At 39.7% G+C, this 15,942-nt stretch overlaps 1 long non-coding RNA gene across 5 annotated transcripts in view; it reads right to left on the reverse strand.

Annotated features, from left to right (window-relative positions):
• LOC127486441 (uncharacterized) overlaps positions 1 to 15,942 on the reverse strand; it is a 620,188-nt gene that overhangs the window by 403,627 nt on the left and 200,619 nt on the right. For 4 of the 5 annotated variants that reach the window (XR_016229778.1, XR_016229777.1, XR_016229779.1 and 1 more), the window contains exon 2: positions 9,623 to 9,789. This is a non-coding gene — a long non-coding RNA (uncharacterized LOC127486441). Of the gene's footprint in view, positions 1 to 9,158; positions 9,289 to 9,622; positions 9,790 to 15,942 lie in introns of those variants that run through there. The other variant, XR_016229781.1, reaches the window with a different exon arrangement.

Consider the following 15,942-nt stretch of genomic DNA (forward strand, 5'->3'; position numbering starts at 1 on the left):
TATTGCTAAAATTTATGTCCCCTTTTCATATTTTTATGTTGTACATTTGTAGATAGGTATGTGTTTGTGTATATATATATAATACACATATTTACTCACATGCATACACACCTATACATCAGGCCAAAATGGCTTCACATTGCATTTGCTGCTCTGTAACCTATTTTTATCAATTAATAGCATATTGTAAACAACGTCGCATGTCAATGCTTATGCTTTTGCCACATCGAAACGCTACGGGAACATAAAGGCAAGCCCATTTGCAGCTCCCTGGACCAACATCTTGTGCTTGTGTTCCTTTCCCTTGTGCTATCTTTGCTCTTGCAGCTGCTTCTGCCCAGCAGCCCTTCTCCTTTCTCTCCTACCCGTCAGCTGGGGTGTCATGCCCTTCCTTAGTGTGACCACAGAACTGGGCACTTATATCTGATAGAATCTCGTCTGGTCAGTTAAGGGCCCTAAAATTGGTGAGACAAGTAGCACATGGCCTCTGAGAGAGAAATGAAAGAGAATTATAGGGAAAGGAAAGAAGCAAACTGACATGCAGCATAATTAGTGAGAACAAATGCAGGTTTTTTCATATATAGTACTGTTTGATGCTTGCAGGGATCTGGCAAGGTTGTTACCAGCTCCATTCTCATGGATCTGGAACCCAAGAGTAAAGGAGACATAGGAACAGTCTCATAGCACGGCACAGTGAAGAAGCCGACACTGCCCAGCTTGGAGAGCACTGTCGTTTGCATAACTGACCTCCAGCCTGGAGACAGCAGAGGACTCTGCCCCCACAGCCCCTGGATCCTGTGGCTAGCTATGCCTTGCTAGCAGCATGGCTTTTGGGACCCCACATTTTGTATCATTATTTTCAATAGATTCCTGCTCACATGCCTGTACTTCAGCTGTTAGAGAGACTTAGGGTTTTCACCTTAGTCATAGTGGGCTCTCTCGATGGAAAGTCTCTAAACACTGGAGGATGTTCAAAGATGTTGTATGGTTAGATAGAAGGAACATGTTCTTTGGTTGTGATATTCACAACATGTATATTATGAGAGACTAGGAGAGACTGAAGGTTCTGAACATTAAGAAATGGTAAATGGAAAAACTGATAACCAGTTTGATTAGTACACATTGTATATGTGTTAAAATACCACTATGTGCCCCAGAAAACTGTAAAAGTATTTCATGTTAATATCCACAAATAAGGCACTATGTGTCCAAAAACACAGTAGTTAGCATCTACCACTGCTCATTTAAATAGCTCCATTTAAAATGCCAGAAAAGACTGCTTGGTGCCTTCAAGACACGTGTTAGTTCATAAATTTCAGTGAAGATAAGAGAAAGCCAAATGGTTTCATTTCCCTAAGCTGCCTAATTACTTAACTTGGGGGGAGTTTAATTCTAGAAAGTTAAGATTGTCAACTAAACTCTACCTCCCCCTTTAAAAAAAAACAAAAAGATTTATTTGTTTGAAAGAGTTACACAGAGAGAGCAGAGAGAGAAGGAGAGGCAGAGAGAGAGAGAGAGATCTTCCATCTGCTGGTTCCCTTCCCAATTGGCTACAATGGCTGGAGCTGCACTGATCCAAAGACAGGAGCCAGGAGCCAAGAGCTTCTTCTGGGTCTCCCATGCAGGTGCAGGGGCTCAAGGACTTAGGCCATCTTCTACTACCTTCCCAGGCCATAGCAGAGAGCTGGATCAGAAGTGGAGCAGCCGGGACACATCCCATATGGGATGTCGGCACTGCAGGCGGCAGCTTTATCCACTGTGCCGCAGTGCTGGCCCCTCTAGCTCCCTCTCTTTTTAAAGACTCCAGTTCAGTCCTATTCATTGGCTTCTTTGTGTCATACCACCATGTGGTATTGAGAGAAGTCATCTTTTCCAAATCCCCCACTCCTTGCCCCTGCCTTCTGATATTTAACTTGATCTCAACTTCCCCTCACCATTCCCCCAGTTCAGCTATATGTGAGGGATTCTTCCAGGACATTAATAAGGAATAAGGCCACCGTGAAACACAGGAAGGGCATGAGAAATGTGTTCCCAGAAATATCAGTTCTTCTAGCGCCCTGAAAATGCACAAGATGAAAAAGAAACTGGAGATTCAAACACAAGTCCACTTGGTTACATGCTTTAGTTTGAGAAAGAAAGAACATACTTGCATCTTGGACAATGGCAAACAGGAACAGAAATGGGAATAGAAAATAGGAACACACACACACACTTTCCAAAAGCACTTTAGTGAATCAATTTGCTCTTCTCTACAACCATGAATTCTATGAAGACACTAGCAAGTTGTTTCTAGATGAAATTTTAGTCTGTCAAAGGTAAAAATAAGCATGAAAAGGAATAAAGTTAAGCTCTTTAAATCTAGGAAGGCCAAAGAAAACAAATTTTGCAGTAAGAATACATAATGATTTGACCCCAGCCAGGAGTGTAGAAAACTTAAGTGGGACTAGATATACATTAAGACAAAAGTACCAAATATTAGAAAAACTTGCAAGTTCCCCAGTAATTTTGATGAGTCCAACCTACTGAATTCCGTGTGTGTGTGTGTGTGTGTGTGTGTGTAAACTTTTTGAAGCACCTTCCTATATGGATAGTAAGAGAAGCCTAGTAATGTATTTCAGCTGCGGCTATAAAAGAGACAAGGTGATTCCTGGAACTCAAAAGATACAAATCAGAGTTCAGACAGCATCAATCTTTGGGTCTTGAGGTACTAGGTAATGAACTTACTGAACTGTAGCATTATTTTTATAAGTCAAATAGCAAGGCAGTCTTTTATTTGAAAGGTTTTCCTTCCCTTTCATTTTCTTTCCTTTCTTCTCCAGTCTTTTCATATAGACTGAATCATGTTATGAGGAAAATTCCTACCAAATGAAATACAGTACTTGCCAATAACCAGCATCCATCTAAGAATCAGACCCAGAAAAATTATACAACTTAAAATGCAGTCAGGGTAATGCTTCAGAGTGATAATGAGATGCTTCCAAGTTGGACTCGTTTCTGAGTTCTTACGGACAGCTGCTGTAGCAGGCGGTGTGCTGTTGGATCACACAGGGCTCTGTGAAAACTGTGCCTGTGAAAGCAGTGGTTGGAAAGAAGCAGGCCTGGTAGCAAGAGAGCAGGGGTCATGCCCTTCTCCCCAGTAGGAGCGGAGTGACCTTGTGTGACCCATTGAACCTCCTTGAACTTTCTAATCCTGAACTATGTAGGAAACTGGAAAAAAATCAGAACTATTTTGCCACTCTCATCCAATGTGAAAGCTATAACATGCATCAAAATATAAACTAATATTAATGATTTTAACCACTACTATCCTGAGAAAATTCCTGAAGACTCTGGGAGCATTGACAATGATTTTTAACCTATGCCAGGCAATGTGAAACATACTAAAAAAAATTTTTTAATGGTAAAAGACCATACCAATAGTATTTATGGTAAATTTGAGACATGTGGTGAGGAAAACTATCCTTTACTAAGTCTTTGCTGTGTGCCTCACATTGCAATCAGGACTTTACATGTATTCCCCACATTTTAGTCCAGTTTGGATAATATCCCAGCCCCAGTCCTCCAAAGAGAGAATCAGGCTCAGAGAGACTAAACTGCACAGCCACAGTCTCATTAGTGGGACGCCGAAGAACAAGTGTAAGATGCAAGAGGTCTGAATCCAGAACTAGGATTTAGCATGAAAAACAGGAATACAAACAGCAAGAAGGCCAGAATGACAGTAAAAGTCTTCTTGGACAAACCATCAAGATCAGCACAGTTGGCTAAGCCACTGCTTGGGAAATCTATATTCTAGGTGGGAGGGCCTGGTATCAAATCCTGTCTATGCTTCCACTCCAACTCCCTGCTAAGGCAAACCCTGGAAGGTTACAGATACTTGAGTTCCTGCCACCCATGTGGGAGACCCAGATGGAGTTTCTGGTCCCTGGCTTTGGCCTGTCCCTGTCCTGTATGTTACAGGTATTTGGAAAGTGAACCAACTAATGGAAGATCTCCCTCTCTCTCTGTCTCTGATTCTCAAATACATTATATACATAAGTCTTTTTTAAAAGATCAGTATAGATCAGGCAAATGGAGAGTTGCTTAAGGCATAGAATCATAAAATATTACACATCTTTAAATATTTCACTTTCATTTAAAAATTATAAATATTCATTTAATAGAATGAATATTTGAAAGTAGTTTAGGATAAAACAATTTGTGTAGCAGACTTTTGAAACTAGTATACTTCTTGTATGTCACAACATCACTGGCTACAAATTCCATAAAACAAAACTATTTCTAGGGAAACTTTTGTTCTGAATGAGGTAATTTGGGCTCTAGGCTCAACTTCCATTTCCTTCTCTTGTTCAGTTTTTGGTTTATCAGTTTCTGTTGTGCCTGAGTGATTTTGTCCCTGATCCTCAGTATGTGTCACAATAAATAGGAATCATTAGTCCATTGTTAGAAGCATCTGAGCATATCATCTTTCAGTAAGTCTTTGGGAACTCCAATTTGTCAGGGATCAGATGCAAAACAATCTTCTTAATTATTCTCTCGTATCTCAGAATTTTTCCAATGTTGTCAACCTCTGGGAACATTTTCTTTTCTCTAAAGTTTAGTAATGTCAAACTGGGAATTTCACTTCCCAACAAATGTTACATGAAAAAGAAAAAAGCTTTTAATTCTAGTGATTTCTAATGGTGGTATAGAACCAATACATCCTTGTCTTGTGGATTTCCTAAAATGAAATTCTAAAATTATTTTTAAAACATTTTGTAGTCTCTTGATCCATAACTTGGAACGAGGAAGTAACACTCTGCTATAAAAACCTGGCATTTGTTTAAATCACTTTCTCTACATTATTCATAACCAAAACCTGAGGAAGCATTATCCTAAACCAAAGGTCTTCAAAGTTGTTGCCAGAAACACGAGAGAAATTTTACACTACTGTTGGTTTATATCACATATACACACATCACACACATACACATATGTATAATAAAATGCTTTTCATGAAATTCCTGTCCAACACAATGCATACTGATATTTTATGTGTTGGCTTATTCTTCTTGTCATTTTTGAAAATACTTTTTCCCAACTCAGTAAATTTAACACATGACCCACCAAGAGTCAAAATCCACAATTTGAAAAACATTGATAAAGACAGTGTAAGCTTTTCAGATGACTATTTTCTTCAAATGTTTTTTCACAGAATGTGTAAATTTATGAGAAAAGTCAATTTATAGAATAATTCAAAGCCATTTTATGCTGATTTTTATGAAGAGTACTTATCTGGTAAAAGTAAATAATTTTTATCTTCTAAATCTTAGAGACTTTGTCTTCTGCAAACAATAAAACATCAAAATTCAGATTCCACCTGTATTTCTAGAGGCAGCTGCTTGAAATCTTTGCTTGAAGTTTGTGCCTGCTGATAGTACTTTCTTTACATTTTGCACCATGCTTTTCTGAAAAATATCTTATAGTGTAGAATGGTCTCAGCTCTATTGGAGGGCTATTTCCTAATCAAATTCTCCTGATTGATAAGTGACTTTCACTTCTCTGTTAGTTTTTAAGCAGCAGATTGATCAGTAGGTAATTTCTGTCTTCCCAGGCCTTGTACCTGGGTACCATGGCTTTCTCCTATATTCAAGCCATCCATCAATTGCTGAAGAGCTTTTAGTGTTGTCAATCATTCAGTGTAGAGCCAAGGCCTTGCCTGTAACTGCTGGTCCCCCGATTGACATCCTGTGTATTCTTTCTTGCCTAAACCACATCAATAATATATCAGCTCTAATCATTAGTTTCAGGTTCCTTAAAGTAGAACGAGAATTTAAAGATACTTGGAAAACTATGATTACAGAACCCTTCTAGATTATTATAATCTTCCTCCAAATCTTACATTTATCTTTTCAACTATAGTTCCCTTTTAGCAATATTTCTTTAAATACAAATATCCAACAAAGTTTTCATAGTATTATCACTCTGACATTACATCTATGATTTTCTGGTTTAACATTAAACTACATTATGGAATTACAATAAGTGAAAACTAAATACACAGAATTGGAAAAAAACACAACTGACACTTGATAAACATTCACCTCATAAATTCCCATGAGACTACAGCAAGGTGACTGACTGTGGAGAAGTGGAGAGCATTAAGTTTATGGATAATGTTCAAAGAGAAGTAGTCAAAGTCTAGCCTGCAGTCTCTAGAAAGCCTAGCCTGAGCTAAGAATTAAACCACTGTCACTATTTAGGAGGTGAAAGTCCAGGGTGCCGAAGGTAAGGACAGCAGGCAAAATGAGGCATGGAAAGATCTAAGCAGCACAATGCAATGTGATATCTACCACTCCACAATGAACAACAAAACCATGCACCTTGCAACTCAAGACAGATGTTTACTTATTGCACAAGATTCCTCTGGAACATTTGCAAAGAGAAACTGCACCTCAGTGCAATTCAAAAAGCTACAAAAGGAGCTGGACTTTATGAACCTACTTCCCCTCTCATCTTTTGATTCCTATTGGTGAAGAATCATTTCATAGCAAGTAGATTATCTGACACTTTAGGTTGTGTCTTCCAGCCTCTAAGTAGCTATTCAGGGATCCTGATGCCATATCCCATAGTAGAGTTTTAGGTTCCTGCCTTAAAAGTCTGCAGGCAGAGGAGCTTGGTATGTCAGGATGAGGGCATTACAGCCTCAGAGCTCCAATGTGGACACTGAGCAGGTCAGGCAGTTCCTAAGGGGGCTAGAAAAGGAAGCAGTAGTATTATCTATTGCGCAACAGTAGTGGAGAGAATCTGAGAAGGTTCACAATGTTAATGCCCAACACAAAGAGATTAAAAGAGAAAGCTTTGGTTTTTCAAGGACAGAGACGTAGAATAAAGACATTCCAGGACAAAGGAATGGTACGTTTCAAAAACCTCTGTGACTGAGCAGTATTCCATTATGTATCACATTTTCTTTACCCATTCATCAGTGGATAGACACTGGGTTGTTTCCGTGTCTTAGCTACTGTAAACAGAGCTGCAATAAACATGAGAGAGCAGACTATTTCATTTCCCTTGGTTATATACACAGTAGTGGGATTGCCAGATCATATTGTAGTTCTAGAATTAGTGTCTTTCCATAATTGCTATACTAATCTTGTCATTTCAACCATGTGGATTGACCTGGAGGCCACTGTGTTAAGTGAAATAAGCCAAGTACAGAAAGACAGGTACCTCATCATCTCAATCATTACAGAATCCAAAAAAGCTGACCTCATAGAATTCTAGAGTATAACAGTGGTTCCTAGAGAAGGAGTAGGATAGGAAGAGGTTATCAATGGGCACTAAGTTACATTTAGACAGGAGTAAGACTTTCTGGGCTTCTATCACTCAATATTGTAACTACAAATAATGATGATATATTGTATATGTTTCTTTAAAATCTAGAAGAAAGGATTTTCATTATGTTCCCCATAAAATGATAAATGTTTGAGGAGATAGCTATCTTTACTCTGTTTTGGGTATTACATAATGTATACATGCATTGAAATATCACATAGTACCTATAAATATGTACAACATTTATGTATCAGTTAAAAATACAAAATTTTTAAAGGACCAATGGAAAATATTTGCACTCCCATGTTCATTGCAGCATTATTCACAATAGCCAAGATATGGAAACAGCCCCAATGCCAACCAGCAGTGAACAGATAAAGGTGACATAAACATACAAGGGAATACTATTCAGTCTTAAAAAAGAACAAAATACTACTATTTGTGATATCACGGATGAACCTGAAGGATTACATGATTATAATTATATGAGGTATCTATTTATCCAAACCCATAGAAACACAGAACAGAATAGTGGTGGTTTTAGGAGGAAGACAAAATGCGAAATTTTTGTTCAGTGGATGTAAATCATTCAGTTATGCAAGGTGAATAAGTTCCAGAGGTCTGTTGTACAGTATAGTACCTGTCTCAGCCTTTTTCTATTGCTAATAACACAACCACAGCTTAAGAATGTTGTAAATAAAAGAGGTGATTTGGACTCACAGGGCTGGTTGAAGGCAGAAGGGCTACATCTGGTGGTGATGTCCTTTTTGCTGGAGTCCTGAGATGGTGCGGGCATCTCATGGTTGGAGAGAGGAAGCTTGAGCATGGATGCTATGCTCTGTCTCCTTTCTCTCATAAAGCCACCCATATCTAACCTTATGGGACCCACCCTTGTGACTTTATCTACTCACCATTACTTCCTAGGGGTCCCTTCTCTAAACATCATGGCCACAATGGGGATTAAATTTCAAAGTGAGTTCTTAGAACTGATAAACTATAGCCAGACCCTATAGTAAACAATATGATATTTTACACTTTAACATACAAGAGGTTAGAGCTCATGCTAAGTGCTCTGATCACAAAAATCATAACAAAAAAAAAACACCAAAAAATGTTTGGAGGTGATAGATACTTTTAATAACTTGATTGTGGTGATGATATTTATACATATGTCAAAACTCATTAAAATTCTTGCATTATATATTGAATTGTTTTGTCTATCGGTTATGCCTAGTAAAGCTTTTAAGAGGACCTCAATGGGAGAAAGTAGTGTGGCTTTTTCAGAAGAGTGAAAATGGTAACACATGGCTGGCAGATACCAGGGTATGACAGGGGAGAAAGCTTATCACATTGGACAACAGCAGCCTGACCACACAATTGAATGACAAAAACTTACAGTCGACCAAACCCTCCTTGCTATCTTTTTCACACATCCAGAACAGATTAGCACTCAGACATCCTGATTCTTGATTCTCATCCACTCCTCTACATGCCTGCTACAGCCGATCCTCTCGTGAGAGTGGGGCTTAAGGAAAGGATGGGATACAAACAAGGCTTAGAGGAAATAAAACTGCTCATTTCTCCCAAGGAAGGCAGCCTACATATTTCACAGGATTAATGTTGACAGAATTCACAGAGTTTAGGGAAAAGTAAGAGCCAGCACACATATGATTTCTTCCAGCCATTTCAACCCTTGCAATTTCTCTGCCATTGGTAACCTACCATGGAAAATTCATTTCATGCCTGTCTACTCTGGTAAAACCTTGGAATGAATTGAATTGTTACAAAAAGGTGAAAATTAAGAATGCCAAGAGTCATTTGATGCAGCTAATTAAGAATCGTCATCTCTGAAGCTTTGCACATGTTCCTGACTTTCTTTACCTGTAAAGTTGGCTTCTGAAGTTGTATGTGATAGAAGGATGGTGAGAAACCCTTTGCCTGTTGCCAAGGAGAAGGTCTCATCTCAACACTGAAGCACTGGAGAAATAGATTCACTTTCAAGTGATTGTTTTAACATTGGGATTACTTTGATCAAACTAAAACCCTCTGAGCTAAAATTTAGTTTAATTATGTGCTGCATGTGGGGAGTTAGGAAATTAAAAAAAAAAAGGAACTGCCCCTCCAGCAAATTCTACGGCATTTAGATCCAAATCTAAACCCCTTTCCTGGGTGGGTAAGGTCTTAGCTCTCTGGTCTCACTTCCACTTAGGTCTCCATCACTCCCCTTCTCTCTTTTCCTCAAACACCAGGACCCCTACATTTACTGTCCCCACTGCATGGAATGTTCCCTTCCCACCAGCTCTTTACTTACCTTGGATCCTCAACAAGACCAGGTCCTTTCCAGATTTCTACTTCGTTGTCTTCAATAGTTGATCAATAGTGGTCAAAAGGTGACTGCAACTGTTACAGACTTCACCAGAGGACACTGTGGTGACCAGTGAAGAAGACAGGCTTTTCTTTCCATGCAGCTCTTTCCTCCTATTAGCAAGAAAAACGTTCACTAGAGAAACCACAACAGCCAACTCCCTCATTTCATTGGCTAGTAACTAATGTGCCTAAATTAAAGGCTGAAAAGGAGGAGATCACCAGGTTCGATGTTGCTGAGGGATTAATGGGAGAGTCACATTCCCTGAGCTGACCAGAGGGTCAGCACTCAAAGAAAATTGAAGCTGTGACAGCCAGCACAAGAAGAAAAGTTCAAGCCTGGGAAAAGAATGGCTATTGAAAGCAGACATGACAACCATAGCATCTAAGTCCATACTGCCCCATCCCTCACTCTCTACCCCAATGACTTTTATCATCTCTGCATGAAACTGAGTGTAGCCTATTTCCCTATATCATTTATTTGTTGATAACCTGATGCCCTCATGCAAATGGAAGGTGCATGAGGGCTGGATTCCCTAGCACCAGAAGAGTTTCTGGCACATACTAGGTACACAGTAAATGCTATTGAATGAATGCATACAGAAATGTGCCCATATGCATGTTCATTATGCCAACGCACCTTCTATGGTAATCTGCTATTGGACTTGACAAGCAGAAAAATCCACCAAGACTAAACCATCTCGTCAACATCTATGGGCTTGGAAGATGGCTACTGAGCCCATGAACAGGTCTCTTATGATTTCAGCAAACTGTTAACAGTTCAAAACAAAGTGCAACAATTTTCTTCCAAATTTGTCACTTTTTCCTGTGTTTTCTGACTCCATGATGAAATCACTACCCACATATCTGCCCAAGACAGAACCTCAGTCATCTCTACTCCTCCTGTCAAATCCTGAGGAACACAAAAATCCATCCCTCCTCTGAATTTCTCTGTTCCACTTTAGTTAGGTTGTGTTAAATAAACTCTAATATCCTTGTCAACTTCAATTTTCTATACCACTTTGATTCATATTTCCTTATTTTCTAGGGTCCCACATTAAAACACGGCTATCAGAAAAGGATTGACTTCATGATTATTTTGTATTACCATCACATCAAAAACATTTTTCTGATTTTTCCTTCCTCAATGAGATCTTACTTGAGAGAAAAAGGAAAGTAGAAAAAAACAGTTTAAGCTGCTCCTTTAAATGGCCATTTCTTAACAGTGGAAGCAAAGCTAGCCCATAACTCAAGAATTTTAGCTTGGTATCCAGCCAATTGTGCAGAGTCCTATCGTGTAAAAATCCATCAATATATAAAATAAATGAAACAAAGATAGCCCAACATCTTTTATGATTCTGGGATGTTAGCCATGGAGAATTTTTTGCTTTCAAACACATATCATAATTGTTGAGATGACATTAAAGAAAATTTATAGACAACACGTGATTCCTTCCTTTGTCCCTCAATCAGATAAGTCTGTCTCTTCTTTGAATTTCAAGAGCACTTTATATAGTGCATTTATTCTCAGCCTTTCTAACATTTGCTAAGTTATTTCTGACCTTATTATATCTCCCCTACTCACCTGTGAACTCAAAACCTAAATGTATTAGGGAGTCTTAACAGCGTCATATACACCAAACCATTATTCTCTTTTCCAATCACTTCTTTCAACAAGAATTTGTCAAATGCCTCTCTTCCAACCCTTGATGACACTTAGGTAGAATAAATAAGCTTATGGTTACTTTTAGGTGTTAGAAGTCCTTTCTATTTTAAAATCCCAACTTCATCTCTGATACAAAGTTAGTCCTCTCTGTCTCATGGGTTATACATGTGGTTTGAGATCATTTAAGTAAAAAAAATTTGGTCTAAGTTTCCAGGTCCTTCTCGTCCTCCTATCCCAAGATAGGTTGTGGGGCCGGCACTGTGGCATAGTGGGTAAAGCCACTGCCTGTAGTGCCAGCATCCCATATGGGCACCAGTTTGAGTCCCAGCTGCTACATTTCTGATCCAGCTCTCTGCTATGGCCTGGGAAAACAGAAGTCGGCCCAAGTCCTTGGGCCCCTGCACCTGTGTGGGAGACCCAAAAGAAGCTCCTCGCTCCCAGCTTTGGATCAGCACAGCTCTAGCTGCTGTGGCCAACTGGGGAATGAACCAGCGGATTGAAGACTTCTCTTTTTCTCTCTGTCTCTCCTCTTTGTGTATAACTCTGACTTTTAAATAAATAAATAAATAGAAATAGTATGCAATAAACAAATAGATAGGCTGTTAGTTTTTCAATAGTCAGGGATAGAGAAGAGGTACAGGGGAATAGGAAATGGGCAAAGGTCTCTTACTCAACCAGATATGGCTGAATTCTCTCTATTTGCTGCTTTGGAACACTGTTGCCCTTTCTAAAATCCTCCCATCTAAATGTAGACTTTCCAGAGTGGCTTCTTCCGGGGTGTTGTTGGCTTGGCTTGGTTTTCTCCTCCGTTACTCATGTTGAAATGTCATTGCTAATAAAATAGCAACCAGAGGCAAGGCCTGTAAGAGGTAAGTAGGTCATGAGACACCACCCTTGTGAATCAATTAACTCTGCTTCCATGGGAGTGGGTTAGTTTTTCAGAGAATGGGCTCAATAAGTTGGCCCCCATCCTTCTGTTTGTCTTGCATGTGCGCTCACTTGCCCTTCTGCTATGTTATGACACAGCAAGAAGATTCTCACCAGATGCCAACATCATGCCTTTGGTCTTCCTAGCCTCTGGAACCATGAGCCAAACCAATTTCTGCTCTTGGCAATGTACCCAGTCTGTGGTATTTTGTTACAGCTGCAGAAGACAAAGACAGGTCCCTTCCCTGGAAGCTTTCACCAATCTCTTAAGCCTCCCACTAGTCCTATGGGCATTGCAGTTCTCCCACTCAAACCAAGACAGCCTGACTGAGCCCCATTGTGGGTGGCATCCCCTTCTCTTAGCCTCCAAGGAAACCAAATGATGACAGTGCTGAGTGCAGCTTTTCTTAAGCTTTGCTGTTTCACTGCCATTCTCCTGTCTATTCAAGAGGCAGCTGCATGACCTAAGTGTGCATGCAACTAAGAACTAAGATGACGATCACCACTTCCTGTGGCTGGCCCCATCTTACAAGGTCCTTTGCAGTAGTCCCGATCACTTGACTTTGAGGGAAGAAGGGTTGAGGAAATCCCTTCTCACTTGAACACTCTCCATCAAAACAACTCCAGAGACTCTCTCCTTTCTTCCTCCCTGGTCCTCTACTTCATAAACGTAAGGAGACAAAGAGTGACTATGGTGAGGGTCTATCTTGTCGTCATAGGAGAATGTTAAAAGCCCTGTTCAGATGGGAAGAAATGAATGTTTCTCTGTCCCCTACTCTGAACTCCACTGGCCTATTCTGTAGTCACAGCAAAAACAAAACAAATCAAAAAAAATCTGCAAGCTTTATATCTTAGAACAATTTACAATCATCAGCTTAGTGGCTGTGGGTCAGGAACCCAGGCACGGCTTAACATGGTTCCCTACACAGGGTCTCAAAGACTGTGATCCAGTTGTCAGCTGAGCTGCATCCTTATCTCGAGGTGTCACTAGGAAGAACCCACCTTCAAGTCCACTTGGCTTGCTGGCAGAAGTCATGACCTAACATGTGTATGACTGGGATTTCTGTTTTCTTGCTTACAGACAGCTAAAGACCACTCTCAGTTCACTGCAACATGCAGCCTTCAAATTCTTTCCCATATATTGGTCAATGACTTCTTCAAAACCAGAAGGAGTGTCTCTCACTCCTATCTGCTAAGACAGTGTCTTAGGAGTGACTTTCACATCTCTTCTTCCATATTCTTTTGGCTAGAAGCAAGTCATAGGTTTCATTCACACTCAAGGGGAAGAATCTACAAGAGTGTGACTCATTGAAGGCCACCTTAGGATGTGTCCACCACACAAAGTCTCCTTTGTCTCTCCCTACCATCCTTCTTTCTTTACTTCCTCTCTTCCAAATGTAGATGGCCTAATGTATATAAATTATACTCTGATAAGTGAGACAAAATTAGGGCAAGCCCCTTGTCTTATCCATGTGGGCTGCTAAAATAGAACATCAGGAACTGGGTGGTTTTAATAAGATGTTTATTTTTTTTTCTTTTTCAAAAGATTTTTTTATTTATGTGAAAGGCTGAGTTAAAAGAAGAGACAGAGAAAAAGATCTTCCTTTCATTGGCTCACTACCCAAATGATCACAATGGCCAGAGTTGGGCCTGGCCAAAGCCAGGAGCCTAGAACTCCATCCAGGTCTCCCACAAGGGTGCAAGGGCCCAAGCCCCAAGCATTTGGGTCAACTTCCTCTGCTTTCCCAGGCACATTAGCAAGGAGCAGGATTAGAAGCAGAGCAACCAGGACTTAACCAGTGTTCATATGGTATGCCAGCATGGCAGGCAATAGCTTAACATACAGCACCACATGCCAGCCCTAGATGTTTATTTTTCACAATTCTGGAGCCTGGAAATCTGAGGTTATAGCAGTAGCATGGCTGGGTTCTGGTAAAGGCTCTCTCCCTGGTTTTCAGAGGAGCATCTACTCAGGTATCCTCAAATGAGGACAGAGACAAAGATCTGGCACTGAAATTTCTGTCTCTAAGGGTACTAACCTTATTCACAGGGCTCCACTCTAAAGACCTCATCACTCTCAGAGTCCGCTTCTACCACTGTCACACTGGAGCAGAGGATTTCAACGTAGGAATTTGGGTGGGGAAAGGCAATATAAACCTTTAGTCCACAGCATGCCTGTTCTCAAAAAGTTCCTGCACTAGTAGAAGAGTCAGTCCTATAAACAGCTACCTTGTTGCTTGCAATAAATGCTGGCCTTTAGTTATATCCAAACCCAAGTCAGAGGCAGGAGCCTAAATTTACATGATAAAGGCAGGGGAAGGTCATAGAGGAGGTACCATTTTATAGGTTTTTGAAAGAGCAGGAGAAGGCCCTACATTCCTCATAGCATCTTACCTGTAGCAAACATTCAGTAAATATATATGGGATAAAAAACTAAAGGGCATGAACAAAGAACTAATTTTCTGAATGAACAGAGTAAAGACTTGAGGAAACACCTGACATCACAGCAATTGTAATATGAGGAATTATGCAGGATCACATTTGAGCCTTAAGAACTGCAAATACTTCAAAAATCAGTCTCCTCATTCCATACCTAAAAAACAGCTTAGGTAGTCAGAGATGGCTGGGCAAAGGAATGAGATCTTACAGGCAAAAACAGGTGAGGGGAAAGACAAGGGGTTGGAGCAGGGACCAGGACAGAGCTTTCTGAGGGCTGCCCTTATACCTGCAGTGCTGGACCAGTGAAATGTAGGTAAATCACTCATTTTCATAATTTCTGCTTTCAGACACCTGCCCATTCATACATCAGATGTTGATACCATACATTGCCTTTCATAGACCCAAGAAAGACTCCTCTATGAGGTGACAAATGAATATTGTAAATTATTTAATAGTAGTACCCACAATGTTCCTTTCTGACAGCACTGCCATCTTGGGCTGCACAAGAGTGCATAATGCATAAATATTAATATAAGATTGGAAAATTCTTTATGCAGGATGGGAAGAGTAAGGTGTCGAGGTGCCTGTGAAATTTTTGTGTCCTTTTTTCATTTTTGTCAAGGCTGCTCTATTTCTGTGTGCTTTACAAAATGGAATTCTGGAAAGACTATACTTGAAGACAGTTCTATTGCTTTTTTTTTTCCAAAACCACTGATTTAATATATTTTGTCCTTATTTTTAATAAAAATGAAGAGAAATTGGAAAAACAGAAGTCTTGACACAGTCTAAGAAACTAAATAGAAACACATTGCAATCAAAATGAAGACAGAAATCCTCACACACACCCAAAAAACAAATCTTCATTTCAACTTAGTATCTAATGAACTTAGCTCCCTGGAATACAGGTCCCATTATCTCATGAATATCTGTATCTTTCAAACATATGAGGTTAACACACACCTGTATACCTACTTTCAGAAGTGTGTATGAACAAAACCAAGAGACTGCCTACAACACCAGAAATATTTTCATCAAATAAACTCACGAGCTAGTTATTGCCCCACAAGTAATGCATTTTGAATATCCTATTCCCAACATCAACCATAGGTAATATATCCTTTATTTCGATTATATTTTCATGTTCTATATTCACCTCATCTAGATTTTGTTTCAATCCAAATCTGCCTTATTTTGCTCTGAATTCTGGCATTTGTTTACTGGGGATTGTAATCATT

Source organism: Oryctolagus cuniculus, chromosome 2, assembly GCF_051225735.1.
Source record: "Oryctolagus cuniculus isolate XC-2025 breed Fujian yellow rabbit chromosome 2, ASM5122573v1, whole genome shotgun sequence".
In the NCBI taxonomy this organism is placed as follows: Eukaryota; Metazoa; Chordata; class Mammalia; order Lagomorpha; family Leporidae; genus Oryctolagus; species Oryctolagus cuniculus.